Consider the following 20014-nt stretch of genomic DNA (forward strand, 5'->3'; position numbering starts at 1 on the left):
GCATGACAACACAAATGTATTTAATGCTATTCAGCTGTATACTTAAAATGGTTGAAATGGTACATTTTATGTTGTGTCTATTTTACGATAATAAAACAGAGGGGGATGGTGTTGAGAAGGTTCTGCTGCAAGCAGAAGGAAGAGCTGGTAGACATGTCTAGTGAGACATTTGAGAGCAAAGCCAGCAAAGCTGGTCTGTCAAGATTTGAGGGAGGTGGTAGGTGGCCCAAGATGAAGGTGGAGTTGCAAGCAGAGGCATCAAACCTGGATATTGATGATCTGTGTTCTGAAACCAGTGGGAGATTGTGGAGACTTTCATCAGGGCAGTGATGTATTTGTATTTTAAAAAGTTACCCTTGGGGTGCCTGGGTGGCTCAGTCAGTTGAACGTCTGACTCTTGATTTCAGCTCAAGTCATGATCCCAGGGTCTATGGGACCGAACCAGAGTCGGGCTCTGTGCTGAGCCTGGAGCCTGCTTACAGTTCTTTCCCTCTCTCTCTGCTCTTCCCTTCATGCTTGTGCTCTTTCTCTTTCTCTCTCAAATTAAAAAAAAATAAATAAATAAAAATCACCCTGGACTAGGGTGGAGACCAAGCAGAGGGGCAGCAGATGAAGATGATCAGTTAGGAAGCTGTCAGAGTTTTTCAGGAGGGAGATACCCAATGCCAGTTGAACTAGGGCATTAGGGATGGAGAAAAGTGGATAGATTTGAGAAAATTCAGAGGGCATATGGCTGAACTCGATGGGTTGCTGAGAGGTGAGGGAAGGTGACCCAAGAGAGATTTCTGGTTTCTTGATAGATGGTGGTGCTGATGACTGGGACAGGAAGCACAGAGAGAAGGTGTTTGGAGAGGTGGATCACAGTTCTTGTTTTTGACATGATGAGTCTGTGGGCCTTAGGAGCTTTGCTGCTGCCAGTACAAGAGCTCCTCCACATGGGCATTGACCCAGGGTTCACCAAGGCCCACACTGATTTCTGACAGTCTTTGGTGTTACTACCTGGCTCACAGCACAGTGCTGTTCCCTGAGGCATATCTGTCACATGCCTCACACCACTGAGATACTTCATGAGAAGTATCATGACCACTCCCAAGAGAAAACAGATGGAACGCCCAGGCTGCTTCATTCAGCAGGCTGGCCTGCTCCACTGGGCAGCTGACAAAAACAATTTCTTCTTCTAATGGTTGCTCCCAAAGAAGCTACATTGGCATTGTGACAGAATCTTGACAAAACTGTATGTGGTGTGGGTGGCAGATAAAACAGGGTTGTGTATACACAGCTGGGATGCCATCTGTGTGTCCAACTCTAGTCCTTTAGATCCAAGGATGAACCATCATGAAGGCTTCTGAAATGTCAGCATATCAAGCAGATGCTGGCAATGAATGACTGAAGCAAAGTATCATGTCTGGTCATGGGCTTGAATCCTTGGAACAGCTGCCTTTTCATTTAATGATTTTGGAAAATAAAAAAACGTACACATTGGAGATCAATCCAGGCAGAAGTAACATTGTATTTTTGAGCTTCTCTCCTTCCTGCCTCTCTAGCCTCTCCATAATCCTGGGACTGTCTCAGACTCATTCTGAAGTAACTCCACTCTTTATTCATGCTTTGCTGATGAAAGATATGTAAAGGCTTCAGTTGGACAACCAAATGTCAAGAAAACAACATTTTAAAAGGCTCTAGCTTTAGGACATACCACTTAGGCAACTAAGCATGTAATAAATGCCTATGATTAGTCACACATGCCTGAAGAAGTAAACACTGGCTGGCTTGAATGGCAAATTTGAATTATACTCACAGACCAAATTCTTCCATGGTATACAAAGGTGTACAGGCCAAATTCTGGGGTAAAATCAGAAATTGATGCTCCAGAAGTTACTGGTCATAACTGATTTAAAAGTGGATATGAGTATGAGATAAGCCTTACGGTTTAGTGCAAATATGTACTGAGGGAAACTTGTTAAATCTTGGCTGACAAATGTCAATTAAGATGACCTGTATGTGTCCTTGAAAAAATATAATAGGATGTAAGTGAGGGTTACATATAAACAAATATTATAAGCGTGACCAAGGAAAGATTCTACTATGAAAACAGAAGGGTGATAGTACATCTGGAGTGTAGGAAAGAGGGTCAAAAGGTGAGAATACATGGGGGTTTGCCTTTGTTCCAATTCCATACTCACCAAGCACAATTCTTTTATTTAATTTATCTCTGAATGTTGGCTTTGCTGTAGGTGGAAGAATTACCAAAAAACTGGTACAATCATTCTCCATCACCTAATCAAAACAGTCCTTGTTGTAAATTGCTATATTGTTACTCAGATTTATATAAATTCTTTGGTAAATTTGGTTGATGCTAGTCAGTTCCATAACCTTGAAACTGCTTTGATCTTCCCCCTGAGCCTACAATTTGTGGACTGGCAGTGCATTTTGAACTTGTCAGCTAACAAACAGTATTTTGGTTTACAAAGAACATTTTGAATTTGACCATTTGGTCTATCTAAAGTCCCATTCCATATCAGGGTTGGTTTAAGTATTCCCTTACGTATGGCTCTTAGACAAAAGCTCAGTCTTTGTAATGTAACTATCCTCTTTTACCTCTTCTACAACATGGTGTCCTAAAGTATGAAGCTTGTTATATAAGGAATTTGCCTGGCCTTTGTCCTTCATTCCTAGGAATGAGACTAACTCCTAGGAATTTCCTGGATAATAGGAATTCGTTACTCATAAGCCCCTTGGATTGTACCAGAGTTTATCTTAAGATGACTCAGAATGGAGGCTGGTCACCAGAAAGGCCAGCCATGTGATTGCAGGTTTGGCGCTTTGAGCCAGCCTGACCTCCTAGGAGGAGAGAGAAGCTTGATATAGAGTTCAATCACATGACCAACGATTCCATCAATCATGGCTATGTGACAAAATCCCAGTAAAAATTTTGGACACTGAAGTTTGGTAGAGCTTCCTGATTGGTGAATATATTGATGTGCTGGGAAGGTGATGTGCCCTCATTCCCTGGGGAGAGGGCATGGAAGCTCTGTGTTTATGACTCTTTCAGACCTTGCCCTATGTATCTTTTCATTTGTCCTGCCCTGATTTGAATATTTTATTCAATCTTAAAATCTTAAAAACTGTGTTTTTAAGTACAGTGATTTCTTGAACTCCTTGAGTTGATCTAGTGAATTAGTGAAACAAAGGTGGAGAGTTGGGAATGGGAACCTCCTGGACTTGTTGTCATTTGGTCAGAAGTGCAGATGGCCTGGGGATCCCTGAATTTGTGGCTGGCATCTTAGTGGGGACAGTCTTGTTGGGTACCATGCCCCCTAACCTGTGGAGGCTGATGCTAACTCCAGGTGTTTGCATCAGATTTGAACAGAGTTGCTGTACACAAAGGCTGTACTCATGGCAGGTGCAGAGACGTACCTACGCTGCCCTGGTGTTCTCTGGATCCTTTCCGGGCCACATCCCCCAGGTAAGCTCAGTTTCTCTTATCTTCATTTCATTTCTTCATTCATGTCTTTTGTCTCTAGAGGCACATATGTATTGGGAAAGACTCATAAATATGTAAATTGACATTTTTGGGTATTGCTACAGCATTGAAATAGCTTATAACTTTTTTAGTAGTTAAAAAGTCAAAATTTCTTAGGAGGTCTGAAAATCACGTTTTCAACAACTTATGTCTGTTCATCCAGTATATGGGCGGTTACACAGGATAATGTTGAACCTGAGGGATGCCTATACCCTTCTCTGAAAAATTAATTCCAGTATCAAGCATTGAAGGGGACATAAGGTACTACTTGTGAACACAGAAGCTCTGATGCCTTAAGAAACAAACTTCGGTCAACTCGTCACCCGGAGGAGGCAGAGTTGGGGACCAGCTCTCCCCCCACCCCTCACTACTCGTCTCAGCCTGCCACACAAAATTCCTTGAGAGCATGGTATCTGCTGCAGGCTCTTTTGCTCCATCTCTGGGGTATCTATTATCCTTGGGAGCAGCAGATGCTCCTGTGGCAGCAGCTGCCATTCTCCACCTCAGGCCGGGTACAGATTTCTCAACCCTGGCTGCAGGTTAGAATCACCAGTGAAGGTTTGGTAAAATGCCCACAGCTGTCCCTACCTTCAGAAAATCTTGTTTACCCAGCCTAGGTAATTCTGGGTTCTGCTGGACATGACCTCACAAGGTGCTGTGCCTTACAGTTGCCTGCAGCCTGCTTGTTTGGTTAACACCAGGGGAAAAAGTCCTTGTCTGGCTGTATCTCCTGATGCACCTATGGGCTGGGCACATTCTGTCTCATTCTTAGCTTTTACTACTAGAAAGAGAGGTGTCAGTTTGAAGTCCTTCATCTAGTTTTGCAGTTCTAGCGAAGCATTGCTAAATTAACATTAAGAAAACCCACAACTACATTATTTAATGAGAACTCAACATAGTGCTGAAGATTTTATATGCATTTTCTTTTCCTTAGCCTTGTTGTTGTGAAATATGACACACATACAGAAAGAGTTTACAGAACAAAAATATACATCTGAGAGAATTATCACAAAGCAAACACTCATATAAATGTTGCTTATATTAAAAAAGAAATACAACATGGCTAGCCCTCCAGAAAGTACCTCCCTTCTCACCAACCCCACGTTCCCCATCAAAGGTAGCCTCTACTCTCACATCTAAAGTAATCACTTCCCTGTTCCTTTTGATTGTTCATCACCAAATTTGTCTTTCCCCAGTTGGGTTTTGTCTTGCAGTTTGTGAATTTCACAAACATGGAATCTCACACTATGTGTTCTTCTGTGTTCAGTTTCTTTTGCTGTATATCACATTTGAGATTCATTGTTTTATGCAGCAGAAATTAATTTATCTTTATCTTTATTGACATATAACATTCCATTGCATGAAAATAAATCCACTTATCCACTTTACTGTTGAATAGCATCTGAGCCAATTCCAGATTATGATCATTGAACATTCTTGCAGACATTTCCTGATGTACATGGAATTGCTGGGCTGTGGGCCATGTTCATCCTCCACTTCAGAAGACAATGCTGAGCTATTTTCCAGAGTGGCTGCGTTAATTCTCATTCCCACACTATACTCTCACCAACACTTGGTATTGTCAGTCATCTTCTTGCTAGCTGTGCTGGTGAGTGTGTATGGCAGCCCATCATGGTTTTGCTTTGCATTTCCCAATACAGTGCAGTTGAATGCCTACCCTCTTCTATGTTCATTGGTTACCTGGGTGTCTTCCCCTGAAAAGTGCCTGTTCAGTTCTTTTGCTCATTGCTCCCCCCAATTCTCTGCTCATCTCATGACTTTTAGGATATTCTGGATGCAAGCCTTCTCTGTTATACATGATAAAACAGCCCCTTCAATGCAAGACCTGACTCCTCACTCTCCCAAGTGTTGTACTGAGATAAACTGAGGCTGCAATTTTAAAGCAGACCATGTACATTTTCTCAAGTGATCCTTCCAAAATTCCTATGAGGTAGAATTATTGTCCCCATCCTGAGAGTGAGGAAACTTGTGCTTACAGAAGTTAGCTACCATGTCTAATAAATGGCAGACAGATTAGCTCTCAGATCTGCCTGACTACAAAGCCCATGCACTTAATCCCCAGGCTCTACTAATAATGACTTTGTATTTGAGTCTTGGTCACATTCCCAGCAAGCAACACTTATAGATTTGTAGGTTTTGTAGATTTCTGTTTCTTTGTTAATCACTCTCCCAGCTATTGTTCCACACAGGATAGATACATATTGACTGTTGCCTATTAATTATTAAATATTTACCTAAATAATACTGTGAACTTAATCCTGGGAAAAGTCTTGGAAGAGAATGATTATTAGGCCACACTTGGTAAGAAGTTAGCTCTAGTTAACCTCTTTTATTTATTTTTTTTTTTTAAGCGTTAACTTATTTTTGAGACAGAGATAGAGCACAAAGCGGGGAAGGGGCAGAGAGAGAGACACACAGAACCTGAAGCAGGCTCCAGGCTCCGAGCTGTCAGCACAGAGCCCGACCCGGGGCTTGAACTCACAAACCCTTGAGATCAAGACCTGAGCTGAAGTCTAACGCTCAACTGACTGAGCCACCCAGGCGCCCCTAACCTCTTTTACTTTTTAAATGAAGTTTTAACACTCAATCACTTAGCATGTTCTCCCAATCAAAAGACTTGACAGGAGAAAGACTAGTCAATGAAGATTCAGGTGACATCTTCTGGGACCCCCACCTGTCCGCTCAGCAACACAGGGTGCCTGCTTTGTGCTGCATTTGGGGGCACCTCACTGAGTGTTTGTGGCTGAGCTGGCAGGTGGAAAAGACAAGAATGATGTCAGAGTCCTGGTGTTTCATCCTATGTTCAGTGTGTGTCAGACAGACACAGGGCAGTGGAAAATAGTGGGATGGAAAAGGAATACCTGGCAAATGCAAACCAAAGAAAACTGAATGGAAATCCCAATATTAGAATAACTCCAAACTCTGTGATTTCTTTGTTGCAGATAGCAAACATTTCCAACCCCATCTGCCACCACATTGCTCAGTCCTGACATTCTCCCAAAGAGGAGTCCTTGCCATTCTGATTCATTTTCAAATGGTCTTATAAGAAAGCTTAAAGTTCTTCCCTCTGCTTCTGGGTAAACAATGCCCGGTTGTGACCTGGATACTCTCCTAGGGTGAGGCCAGGAAGAGAAGGTTCAGCTCTGACCTGATTGTGAGTCATTGTCATTGATTCTGTTTTGCACCAAGACTCTATTCACAGCTGTGTATATGAGCAAATCCTCAGAGTCAGATAGTATATGTGTTAAAAAAGAAGCAACAAGCCCCAGATGGAACCTATCCCCCCACCCCCAGCAAACCAAGACTTAATTACAGTTTCAACCTGTCCCAGGAATGTGACCTTTTAACAATCCATCTGAAATTTACTCATCAGCACTTTGTGAGGTAATCTGCATGATACAAACCCTGCTGGGTCTTTCCTCCCAGCCTGAAACAATCCTTTTGTTTTCTTTTGGTAATAACTTCCTTGCCAGGTCCTCCTTCCAGTAAAAAACCTTCCATTTGTACAACTCTTCCAGTATCTCTGTACTTGCTAGGTAGAATGCTGCCCAATTTATGAATCATTCAATAAAGCCAATGAGATCTTCAAACTTCACTTGGTTGAATTTTGTTTTTTAACAGTGTCATATTAAACTCTGGAGGGAAGAAGGGCACTTGTGGTTGACCTGGAAACAGAAATGGATCTGCCTGAAGTCTCCACCACTGGCGGAGGAGGGAAGACTGACTGGGACAGACATCCAGGAGGTGGCACTGTGGAGTGTTGGCTTGGTGAACTTGATGACAGGGTGCCTGCAAAGTGAATTCTGCAGAAAAAGGTTAGTTGCTTGGTCTAAAAAGTTCAGCTTTCTCTTCCTTTCCCTTTTAAACTAGAGAAAGAGAAGAATACTTACAGAAAAACAGTTTATAAACTGGGGGGAGGAAAAGAATCAATGTTTAAGATGTTGATCCTTGTAAATTCAGTCTTTAGGACTGGTCCTCCCTTTGCAACTCACTCAACTTCCTGCATCGTGGAGCCCCTGGGTAGGGCCTATGAGGGAGCCTTCCTTTGCACTGTATTCCTCAACACTTGAACTGGGTGTATGATACTATTTGAATTTTTAATATAGTGAAATACATGTGCAACTGCCCAACACCTGTTTCATGCTCTAGAGTGACTAGGATGCTTTCACAGACATGCATCAGCCCAGAGCAAGGGGTAGACTCCCTTCCTGTTCCTGCTTTGGGGCAGGGGCCCCAAACCTCTGCTGTGCCAGTGCCCGGGCACACAAGTTTTGACATATCTGTGCACCATCTGTTTTGTTATTTGCTAAATATTTTTAAAAATGTGCTCACTTTCTTTTATTTAAATAAATGCATTTTTAATGAAACAACTTTACATTTCTCAATCAGATTTTATCAATATATTAATATGTGTACACATCTTTTAAGCATTTTTAAATATTCAGTTGGTTAAGTCCGACTCTTGATTTCGGCTTAGGTCAGGATCTTATGGTTCCCCCCGCTTTGAGCTCCATGATAGCAGTGTGGAACCTGCTTGGGATTCTCTCTCTATCTCTCTCTGCCCCTCCCTTGCTCCTGCTCTCAGATGAGACAGCATAAGGCAGACTGGGGACAAAGTACAAGTTAGGACACACGCCCCCTCCCACAAGATGGGATATGTGTAATATTTCTCAGGAGCAACTGGCTGTCCAAAAACAAAGGAAAGGACAGAAAACAGATGAGTCTCCCATCAGTTTACAAATATCTTAGTACAATTACAAAAAAAAAAAAAAGATGGACTCTTATCAATAGCCTAAAGTCCAGGAACTCCCTATTGTCATAATGTTAATGCTTTGCTAGAGGGAAAAACAACCTTAGCTTGACAATAGCTAGGCCTCCAGTAATCTGTGAGTCTTTATCATATGAAAATCTCTTTGGAAACTTCCCTTTTGACTTTACCTCCCCTAATTCCATAGTATATAACTAGTCACTCTTCACAACTCCAGTGCAGCTCTTTCTGTCCATGGGTGCTGTCCCCATGCTTTACTAAAATCACCTTTTTGCACCAAAGACTTATTCAAGAATTCTTTCTTGGCCATCAGCTCTGAGTCCCACCATCACCCCAAAACCCCATCACTCTCTATCTCTCAAAAAACAAACAAACAAACAAACAAGCAAAAAAAAAAAACCCCACAACTTACTCCCCTGTTCTATCTCTCAAAATAAATAAATAAACTAAAAAAAAAAAAAAGCCTTTGGGGCACATGGATGGCTCAGTCAGTTAAGCATCCAACTTTGGCTTAGGTGATGATCTTGCAGTTCGAGAGTTTGAGCCCTGTGTCAGGCTCTGTGCTGACAGTTCAGAGCCTGGAGCCTGCTTCAGATTTTGTCTCCGTCTCTCTCTGCCCCTCCCCTGCTCACATTCTATCTCTCTCAAAAATATATAAACATTACCAAAAAAATTTTTTTAAAAAGAAAAAAGAAGCCTTTGACCACTGTTGGTCTGATTGCCACATAGTAGGCACTGGTGAAAAATAAACAAAAATTGAAAATACTGGTTACCAATTGCAATCAAGTAAGGAGACCCCCTCACCCAAGGATTCTAAAAATTGCACCACCTGCCTGGGATTGAATAGGACTTTTAAGGAGCCAGCCCATATTTATTGCACTGGGGTGCTGCCTGAACTTCAAGGAGGTATCCAAAGAGATGAAAAATTTCTCCTTGGGAGGAACTGTAATATATTTGGGGACCAGCCAAAAACAAATGATATTTAAAATATTGACTCCTTGGCAGAAGTTCACAGGCAGGGGCATCTGATCTGTTAAAGTCATCACCTCAAGAAGTTTCCTTCTGAAATTCAATGTACTTATACACATCCCACCATCCTACCCACCTGCCTCTTTCTCAAGGGAGCAGGATGTGTGGGATCTAGAACACTCCATATCTCCATTTATCCCAGTTACTCCAGTATGCACTATTCTAATAAAAAACTTCGTTGTAGGGGCACCTGGGTGGCTTAGTTGGTTGAGCATCAGCTCAGGTCATGATCTTGGGGTTCACAAGTTTGAGCCCCATGCTGGGCTCTGTGCTGACAGCTCAGAGTCTGAGCCTGCTTCAGATTCTGTCTCCCTCTCTCTCTGTCCCTCCCCAGCTCACACTCTATCTTTCCCTCAAAATAAAAAAAACAAAAACAAACAAACAAAAAAACCCACTTTATTTTGAATGGAAACATTTCTAAGACTGTAAATTCCAAAGGCACAAAGAAAGGAAAGAGAAAAATACCCTAATTAAACCTCAGCTGAGAAGAGAAGCCCCCCTCTGGCAGATGCACTGTGACCACAGTATACACATGAAGAACCTCAGCATGGGCTAAAGCCAGTGTGGAGGTCAGAAGTCAAGGTGACCTTGGCTCCCAGCAGACTCGATCTAACTGCTTAAACCACACCCTTCCACCATCACCTCTTGTCAACAGGCCTCCTGCCATAGTAGCAAACAGTAAGCACAAAGTGCTCCCTGCCCTGTTGGGGTTGTACTTGGGGATATAAACACAAGTACAAAGAGAATGGAGGGGACTATGCATTTGATCAAGAAGAAAGGTGATCAAGAAGATAAGGCAATAATGGAAAACGTGCACTGTGGACTTTAATGCTAAAATGTTAATACTAACATTTATTGCAGACTTTTGATGTTTCAGTGCTGTTCAAACACTTTGCTGATGAAATCTTCACAGCAGCTCTAAGAAGAAGGTATTTTAGAGATGAGGAAACTGAGGCTCAGAGAGGTTAGTGACTTGCTTAAAGTCTTCGGTTTGGAAGGTGTAGCCCAGGACTCTCACCTGGCAGCTTTTGGGCTGGCTGGCTTCTCCAAGCCCAGACCACGTGGGACCATTGGAGAGTCCTGATGCATATTAGCATGTTAAGGAGTCTGAGAAGTTCAGCAGTAAACACTTAAAATCAAAGTTGTTTATAGTTCTTCAGTCCAGAGTTTCTCATACTTAGTTGACAATAAACCCCCTGTCCCTGCCTTTTAAAATGAGATTATTATTCTGCAAAACATATAAGGAAGTGAGAAAAGCCTCCGTGGGCATCTCTGTGTAGGAATGGGAGGAACGTCCCTTCCCAGATCAGCTGCTGACCTGCCTGTCTCCAAGTATTCCTGTCTCTGGCCAGCCAGGCTCCCGGCATTTGTCAGGCTTGAGATTAGCCACTGAGGCCAGACAACTGGGCAGGATCACTAGGGTGCCACCTAGTCAGGGCCCTGAGGCCAGTGCCTGTATACTGGGGGCTGGGCCCTGAGAAGGACTTTTTTAATTATGAGATAGAGAGACTACAGTGATTTGAGGGGTATGGGAGGAAAAGGAGGGTATACGTATATCAGCTCAAAAAATCAAAGGATACAGGAAATAAAGCTGGCTCCAGAGTCCAGGGACCAAAATAAAACCATCTGTCAACTTTGCTTTCCTCTGTATTGGCTTCATTCTTGGAGAACACTCTCCCTGTGGTGACTGACAGAAGCTCCAGGCTTTAGTGTTGACAGACCCTATAGTTCCAGGCCAGGCCCCAGCCCCGCCTCTCTCTGGACCCATCTGAATCATGGGCCTTCCTGAGCTGATCTCTGGTACTTCTTTGATTTGCCAGGATTGTGTGATGGGCTGAGGTGTGGAGTTAGCCCTCCTTTTTTCACATGAAAGGTGAGTTGAAGATCTGCATCTCCCCTGCAGATACAGCCTGTTTTCTAAGGGTGCGGGTCAGTGGCTTGTCAGGCAAAACCCACAGCTCTGCTATTGGAGGTGAGCAGGGAGGTGGATGTGAGGCAGGAGGTGTTGACTTTATGGGTGATTATCTTCTTAGAGTTTATCCTATACAGGTAATTGGACACACATGCAAAAACAAACAAAAGAACAGCAAAAAAGCCCCAAGAAAGCCAAAAAACCCCCAAGCTATCCATTTAGATAGATAGATTATATTTATTGGAATGTTGCTGATTGTAGTGAAAAGTAGAAAGTCTATCAAAAGAGAATTGTTTAAATGAATTAGTTTCATTTGTTGGAGAGAAAGCATTTCTTACACACTTGAAGATCCTTCTAGCTTGACTAAGAATCAATTTGATATGAGACAGATTAACAGGAGAAAATCATATTTAACAGTGTACATGTGGGGAATCCACACAGACATGGAAATTCCAAAGACAGGCAACATGTTTATATGAGCTAAGGAGAGGGGCAGGGTCTATGGATACAAAGGGGAGGAAGGCCATTAGTAGGAAGGTGAAAGGAGATGTCTAGAAAACAAAGGTTGTTCTTATATAGTTAAGTTCTTAGGTAAAGAGGAATCTCTGTTAATAGGTCTCATCCTGACATAGGCAGGCAGTTGAGGGGGAGGTAAAAATGTTTTCCTGAATCTGCTGGGTTTGATTGCTTTTAAGTCAAAATAATGTTCATGCTGAAGTGGCCCATCTTGGGGCAGCCTGCCCTTGTCCCCTACACATCCAAATATTATGCAACTGACAAAAAGAGGATGTATAACTGTAATTGTCAATTTTTGGATGTCCAAAACATAGTGTTGAATGGAAAAATAGCTTACAAAAATTATTTGTGACAAGAGTCCACTTTTGAAAACTATCTTTTTTAGTTTATATGAATAGAGAGATGTTTGATAGTGTGATAGGGAATGATAGAATTCAGTAGGCAGAAAGGGAGAGCCTAGGGCTTAAAGATTTCTGGGTGAGGAAAAACACAAATTTTAAAACACTTCTGGGAATGTCTGACCTCAGGCAAACTCCCTCAGGTGTAAAGTTCTTCTTAAGAATGTAACAGACACCACCTATTCCCCCTCAGGGTCCCTCAGGAATTTGACAAACAAAAGACCTGAATAAAAATAAGTAGACCATAAAAAATGTAGAACCCACGTGGAAAGTTATGGCAGTAGACCACCTCTCATACAATAGAAACTAGTTAATCAAAAAGGAATGACTAGGCATTTAGAGTTACCTAGCCACTAAGAGTAGACCCTAAGAAGGAACAAGGAGGAGGTGAAGGGGAATGACCAAAAGCCCTGTAAAACAAAGACCCTTGCCTAAAGTCCTTGGTATTCACTTTCTTTCTTTTTTTTTTTAATTTTTATTCAATTAATTTTAATTTTAATTTTTACTTTTTTTTAATGTTTATTTATTTTAGAAAAACAAGCCGGCGATGGGCAGAGAGAGCCAGAGACAGAATCCGAAACAGGCTTCAGGCTCTGAGCTGTCAGCACAGAGCCTGATGCGGGGCTCAAACTCATGAACCATGAGATCATGACCTGAGCCAAAGTCAGACACTTAACCGACTGAACCACCCAGGTGCCCTTATTTAATTTATCTTTTTTTTTTTTTTTAATTTTTTTTTTCAACGTTTATTTATTTTTGGGACAGAGAGAGACAGAGCATGAACGGGGGAGGGGCAGAGAGAGAGGGAGACACAGAATCGGAAACAGGCTCCAGGCTCTGAGCCATCAGCCCAGAGCCCGACGCGGGGCTCGAACTCACGGACTGCGAGATCGTGACCTGGCTGAAGTCGGACGCTTAACCGACTGCGCCACCCAGGCGCCCCTAATTTATCTTTTTAATTTACATCCAAGTTAGTTAGCATATAGTGCAACAATGATTTCAGGAGTAGATTCCTTAATGCCCCTTACCCATTTAGCCCAACCCCCTCCCACAACCGCTCCAGCAACCCTGTTTGTTCTCCATATTTAAGAGTCTCTTATGTTTTTGTCCCCCTCCCTGTTTTTATATTATTTTTGCTTCCCTTCCCTTATATTCATCTGTTTTGTATCTTAAAAGCCTCCTATGAGTAAAATCATATGATATTTGTCTTTCTCTGACTGACTAATTTCACTTAGCATAATACCCTCCAGTTCCATCCACGTAGTTGTGAACGGCAAGATTTCATTCTTTTTGATTGCCGAGTAATACTCCGTTGTATTTATATACCACCTCTTCTTTATCCATTCATCTGTTGATGGACATTTGGGTCCTTTCCATACTTTGGCTATTGTTGATAGAACTGCTATAAACATTGGGGTGAATGTGCCCCTTCAAAACAGCACCCCTGTATCCCTTGGATAAATACCTAGTAGTGCAATTCCTGGGTCATAGGGTAGTTCTATTTTTAATTTTTTGAGGAACCTCCATACTATTTCCCAGGGTGGCTGCACCAGTTTGCATTCCCACCAGCAATGCAAAAGAGATCCTCTTTGTCTGCATCCTCACCAACATCTGTTGTTGCCTGAGTTGTTAATGTGAGCCATTCTGACAGGTATAGGGTGGTATCTCATTGTGGTTTTATTTGTATTTCCCTGATGATGAGTGATGTTGAGCATTTTTTTGATGTGTTGGTTGGCCATCTGGATGTCTTCTTTGGAGGACTGTCTATTCATGTCTTTTGCCCATTTCTTCACTGAATTATTTGTTTTTTGGGTGTTGAGTTTGCTAAGTTCTTTATCGATTGTGGATACTAACCCTTTATCTGATATGTCATTTGCAAATATCTTTTCCCATTCTGTCGGTTGCCTTTCAGTTTTGCTGATGGTTTCCTTCACTGTGCAGAAGTTTTTATTTTGATGAGGTCCCAATAGTTCACTTTTGCTTTTGTTTCCCTTGCTTCTGGAGACATGTTGAGTAAGAAGTTGCTGCGGCCAAGGTCAGAGAGGTTTTTGCCTGCTTTCTCCTTGAGGATTTTGATGTCATCCTGTGTTACATTTAGGTCTTTCATCCATTTTGAGTTTATTTTTGTGTATAGTATAAGAAAGTATAAGAAGGTTCATTTTTCTGCATGTCACTGTCCAGTTTTCCCAGCACCACTTGCTGAAGAGACTGTCTTCATTCCATTGGATATTCTTTACTGCTTTGTCAAAGATTAGTTGGCCATATGTTTGTGGGTCCATTTCTGGCTTCTCTATTCTATTCCATTGATCTGTGTGTCTGTTCTTGTGCCAGTACCATACTGTCTTGATTATTACAGCTTTGTAATACAGCTTGAAGTCCGTCGGTATTCACTTTCGAATGCCCCCTCTCTGTAAAGAGAGCTTTCATACTATTCTTACTTTCTAAGCTTATACTCTAATAAACTTCTGCCTGCAGCTCATTTTATTCTGCATCCACCTCTTCATTCTTTGAAGCAGCGAGACAACAAATCCCAGGTATTGAGGTAAAAAATCTGGCAACAAGTTTTTAAAATATTAACAGTGTTTATTGTTGGGTGGGGGGCTTTGGGTAATTTTTATAAGCTTTTGCTTTTCTAAATTTTTACCATAAACATGTATATTTTTGTAATTGGAAAAAATTGCCATTATTTATTATTCAAAGAAAACTCATTATTTTCTAAGCTAAGATGCCTGGTGTGAGAGAATCCTATTGTTTTCCTTTGGAATCTGTATGTTCTCAAGGAGCATATTGGCGAAGCAGGGGCTGAGGGGATTGACTGGAGCTCCTCCTTCTTCTTCCATCCTTGCTGTGGTGGTCTGGAGAGGCCTGGCTCCATGCCTCCCTTGCACTTTAGCAGTGCTTATCATGCTGGGGGAGGGGCCCACCTGAAAGTAACCCTCCAATTTACCCAGCAGTCTTTGGGTGTTGCCCATCTCATCTGATGACTAGGACAGTAAATCTTTCTAACCAGTGTCTCTCTCCCTCTCCCTTCTCCTCTCCATTTATGATAGCTCCCATGCAAAGCCTCCAAGTGCCATTGTGTCTCCTGGCTGGGCACACCCATTTCAGCTTGTCTGTATCATAAACAGCACAAGGACTTGGGTACTGGGCTGGAAGTCAAGGGCTCTTCACAGTTTTAACTTTGAATTGCTTTGTGAAAAATACACTTTGTGTTCTAATTTCTTCCTTCACTAATACTGAATCATTTGTCCAACAGACAAAATGATCTTTTATTACTACTCATTGGCAAATATAAAGCTGTGGTTTAAATTCAGTAAAGCATTTTTTGAGCAGCTGAGCTCACTTCTAAATTGGCGCAATTCAAGATTTTGCTATTTTTCAGTCTATATCTCTGCAAGGTTATTAAAGGAAAAGTGTTAATTAATTTCAAAATAAAAAGCTAGAACTTTAAAGGTATTTACCTTGAGACAGGGCATGAGGCAAATTTGCTGCTGTGTTTTTCCCAATATTTCATCACTTTGACCACACTATTATTTGTACTTCCACTCACCTTGAACAGAATGGAGGATCACATAGGGGTATATTTTCCAAATCAGGCTGTTTGCATAATCATAGTTTTAACAAAGACAATCCCTAACATCTGTAGAGTGCATTCTCCACAGAGCTGCCAGGGTTGTTTTACTCAGTTACTAAGACAAGTTCTTAGCAAGTTACTGCCCTGCTTAAAAACGTTTGATGAGTCTCCATTGCCTTTGTGCTAAAGTCCAAACTCCTTAGCCAGCATTTCAAGAGCCTCCCACTTAACCTCAACCTACCTCTCCTTTCCCTCCCTCAACTCCCTTGCTGACAGCACAGTCCATTCTCTCTTTAAGGATCTGATCTCACCCCCTCTGTGAGACCTCCACACCTCACTGAGGCCGGACCATTCATAGCACCTCACATGCCCTTCTTATGGCCATACCACCCTGACTCAGTTTCCCCCCTGTTATTGAAGTATAATTCAATAAACAACCTCTGAATTCACTTCCTGCTACTTCTCCTTTAATCTGTTTTCCCAATTGCAATCAAATGATCATTTAAACTTGCAGGTCTGCCAAAACCACTGCTTATATTGAAGTATAATTGACAAGTACACATTGTATATATTTAAGGTACACAACAGTGATGTTTTGATACATACATACTTTGTGAAATGGTTACCACAATCAAGCTAATTAACATCTCCATCACCTCACATAAACCTTGTGTGTGTGTGCGTGTGTGTGTGCGTGTGTGTGTGTGTGTGTGTGTGTGAACACTTAAAGTCTTTTCTTTTAGCAGATTTCAAGTATACAATCCAGTGTTATTAACTACAGCGTTGCCAGGGACTGAGCAGTGTCAGAAATGGAGATGTTGGCCAAAGGGCACAAAGTTTCAGTTGTGCAGGATGACTAAATTCTGGTGATTTAATGTACAGCTTGGTGACTGGCTTGGTTTTAACCGTTTGTCTTTTCCACTAGATCCTATGCCGTTTGGGAAAGCTGTTTCCCAGTCTGGCTAATTATTGCGATCACCTGGAAATCTTGATAAAAATACAAAATTTCCAGAGTCCCACACCAGACCAACAGAATTAGAATCTCTGGGAGTGGAGGTGCGCCTGGGTGGCTCAGTCAGTTGGGCGTCCAACTTCAGCTCAGGTCATGATCTTACCGTTCCGGAGTTTAAGCCCTGCGTCGGGCTCTGTGCTGGCAGCTCAGAGCTTGGAGCCTGACTGCTCAGAGCCCGGAGACTGTTTTGGATTCTGTGTCTCCCTCTCTGTCTCTGTCTGTCCCCCACTCGTGCTCTGTCTCTCTCTCAAAAATAAATAAACATTAAAAAAAAAAAAAGAATCTCTGGGAGTGGAACCCAGGGATCTATAAATTCAAAAAAGTGATTCTGACCAGCAAGCAGGCTTGGTTACTACTGCCCCACATGAACCACCATCCATCCAGCCTTCCTGATGTGACAGCCCAGGTGGTTGGCAGAAGGGCAACGCACAGCGACCCTCCGAATGGGAAGCTACTGGTATCCCTTCTGTTACTCATCATGGCCATTCCCAATGTCCAATTGGCACTGATGAATCAAAATAAACCCATGGGGGCAAACTCGGGGATATTTTCTGGGGATGACCCCCAGGACAAAAAAGAAACCTTATATCCAGCTGGTGCCACGCCTACCTGCCCATCCTCTACCTAAAGGAAAGATAGCCCCATATATTTCCCAGCCAAGGAGGGGGACAAATGGGTTTGAAATCCCCACTCTAGCAACAAAGGAATGTATCCATGGATACAAGTTACTCCAGCCCCTAGGCCCACTTGGCCCCCAGGAGGCATTCCTAATGATAACTGGATCTGGTGGGTTAAGGTACAGAATGGTTCATTAGTTCCCAGGTATACCTTGTCTCTCTGGGAGCACATAGGGCGTGGATTCCCAGGGCCCTCTTGGCTCCCTCCCGGCACCCCAGACCAAAGCGAATACTTTTGTTTCTTGTACCACAAATGGTTCAAAGGAACAATTAAGAAGTCATGTCCCTGTAAACGTTCCACTTGAGGTGTTGAGAGTTAGATGACCTTTCATGAAAATAGCAAAGCAAACGCTTTATAAACTACAAATAAACGTAGATACATAATGAAAGTAGTATGAAGAAATTAATCAATAAACAAAAAAGCAGGAGGAAACGTTACAAAGAAATAAGCATGAAGTTCTTTAATGGGTGATTACACAAAGGAACATTTTTAGAATTAGGTAAAGCCGAGAAACATAGATGACGCACGCTACAAGGAAATTGCTAACACATATAATGCCACACTTGCCACAATAAAGTCACCAGTCTAACACACTGCTGTTGTCTGTGTCCATTTGTTATTCTCGCCGATGCCATTCATCCTTCAGGGACCCCTGGACCTGCTGGAGCTGGGCTCCGGCAATTTTCTGTGAGCCCAGCCTAGTGAGAGCCAGGAAGAGATAGGACGAGGAAGAGAGGTGAGGTACATAAGGTCTTGCCTTGTACCAGGTCCTGCTCTACAGGCTTTTACATCTGCTCATTTAATCCCAACCACTGTGAGAAATGGGGGATAGTATGCCCATTACGATAGTTAAGGAAAGCATAGCTCAGGGATTTCACCCTTGTTCCGAGGAGGTAGGTCTCCAGTGGTGACAGATCCAGCTGTACTCTCTCTAAGCTCATATTCTTTTTACTTAACCTATGTTAATTAAATGTTAGTTAAAATAAGTTAACATTTATATTTTTATAATCTCCATTCCTTGCTCCCCTACATTCAGTTAACTGGCATGACCTGTCCACTCTATCTGCTCAAACCTGTTCTTGGCCATGTAGACATTGGAATTCACTTCCTGCCACTTCTCCTTTAATCTGTTTTCCCAATTGCAGTCAAATGATCATTTAAACTTGCAGATCTGCCAAAACGACTGCTTAGGGTATGTTTCACCACATATAAGGTTTTCGTTTTTACGTAGACAATTATGTCTACTTTTTCCTTATAGCTTCGAGGTTTTCAGACTTGATAATGGATGTTTAAGCAAGCCATCCCTGCCTTCTAGACTGCTAATGCAAATGATAATTCATGGGTCAGGTTTTATAATGTATAGTTTATACACATTGACTTAGAAAGGCAAACCTTAGAAAAATTACAGTCTGACTAAATAATTCACAGATGAGGAAATTAATAAACAAACAAGTGAAAAGAAAACCCCAACACTAGTGGCCAAACAAATCAAGTGACGTCATCCCTCAGATCAGAAAATACAAAGAGCAGCTATGACTGCCAGCTATTCCTGGCAGTGATATGGGGAGAAGGGTGAACTCTTATTGACTGCTTGTTCAGATGGGAATTTTGCCAGCCTGTCTGGAAAGCATCTTATAAGTAGGAACTGCAATACTGTTTGTTCTCATTTCCCATTCCTGGGAATATATCTATTTTCTAGCATAAAGCCACTAGAATAAAGGACTTTTGAATAAGAATATTTACTGCTTCATTGTTTGAATGATAAAAACCTGAAAATTATGTGACTGTCCATCTCTAAAAGAATTGTTGACTTTATTATGGAACATCCACATCAGGGTATAATATGATCCCATGAAAAATATGAATTGGAGCTAAATTGACCTAGAAGCATTTATTTTATGTATTGATTTATCTTTATTTAAAAAAATGTTTTTAATGTTTTATTTATTTGTTTTGAGTGAGAGAGAGGGGGTGGGGAGGGACAGAAAGAGAGGGGGAGAGAGAGAATCCCAAGTAGGTTCTGCACTATCAGTGCAGAGCCCAAGGCAGGGTCATATCCCAGGAAACTTGAGATCCTGACCTGAGCTGATACCAAGAATCAGACACTCAACAGACTGAGCCACACAGGTGCCCCACCTAGAAGCATTTATATGAGGAATGGTTGAGTGAGGAAAGCAAGATGCAGAAAAGTGATCTTATTTTGTAAAACGTTACTACATAAACACATTCACACAATGCCCCTTAGATATAGAGTGTGTGTATGTGTGTGTATGTGTATGTGTATGTCTGTGTGAATGTGTAAGTAAATGTAATTGTGAATGTGTGTCTCTGTATACAGCCATGTGAACATGGAGAAAATACAGGAGGACTCAAACCAGGCTATTAACATGGGTTACAGGGTACAGGGGTGGCAGATGGTAGGGAGTGCAGAAAAAGGGAGGGGGGCAAGTTAAGACAGTGAAAACAAAGGAGAAACAGTTAATAAAAGCCTACCAACATGTATGGTATAATCATTTATGCACTTATATGAAAGTATATATATGTGTATGTGAATTACAAAATTCGAAAAACTTAAAAATATAA

This window comes from Felis catus, chromosome D4 (assembly GCF_018350175.1).
Source record: "Felis catus isolate Fca126 chromosome D4, F.catus_Fca126_mat1.0, whole genome shotgun sequence".
NCBI classification, from domain to species: Eukaryota; Metazoa; Chordata; class Mammalia; order Carnivora; family Felidae; genus Felis; species Felis catus.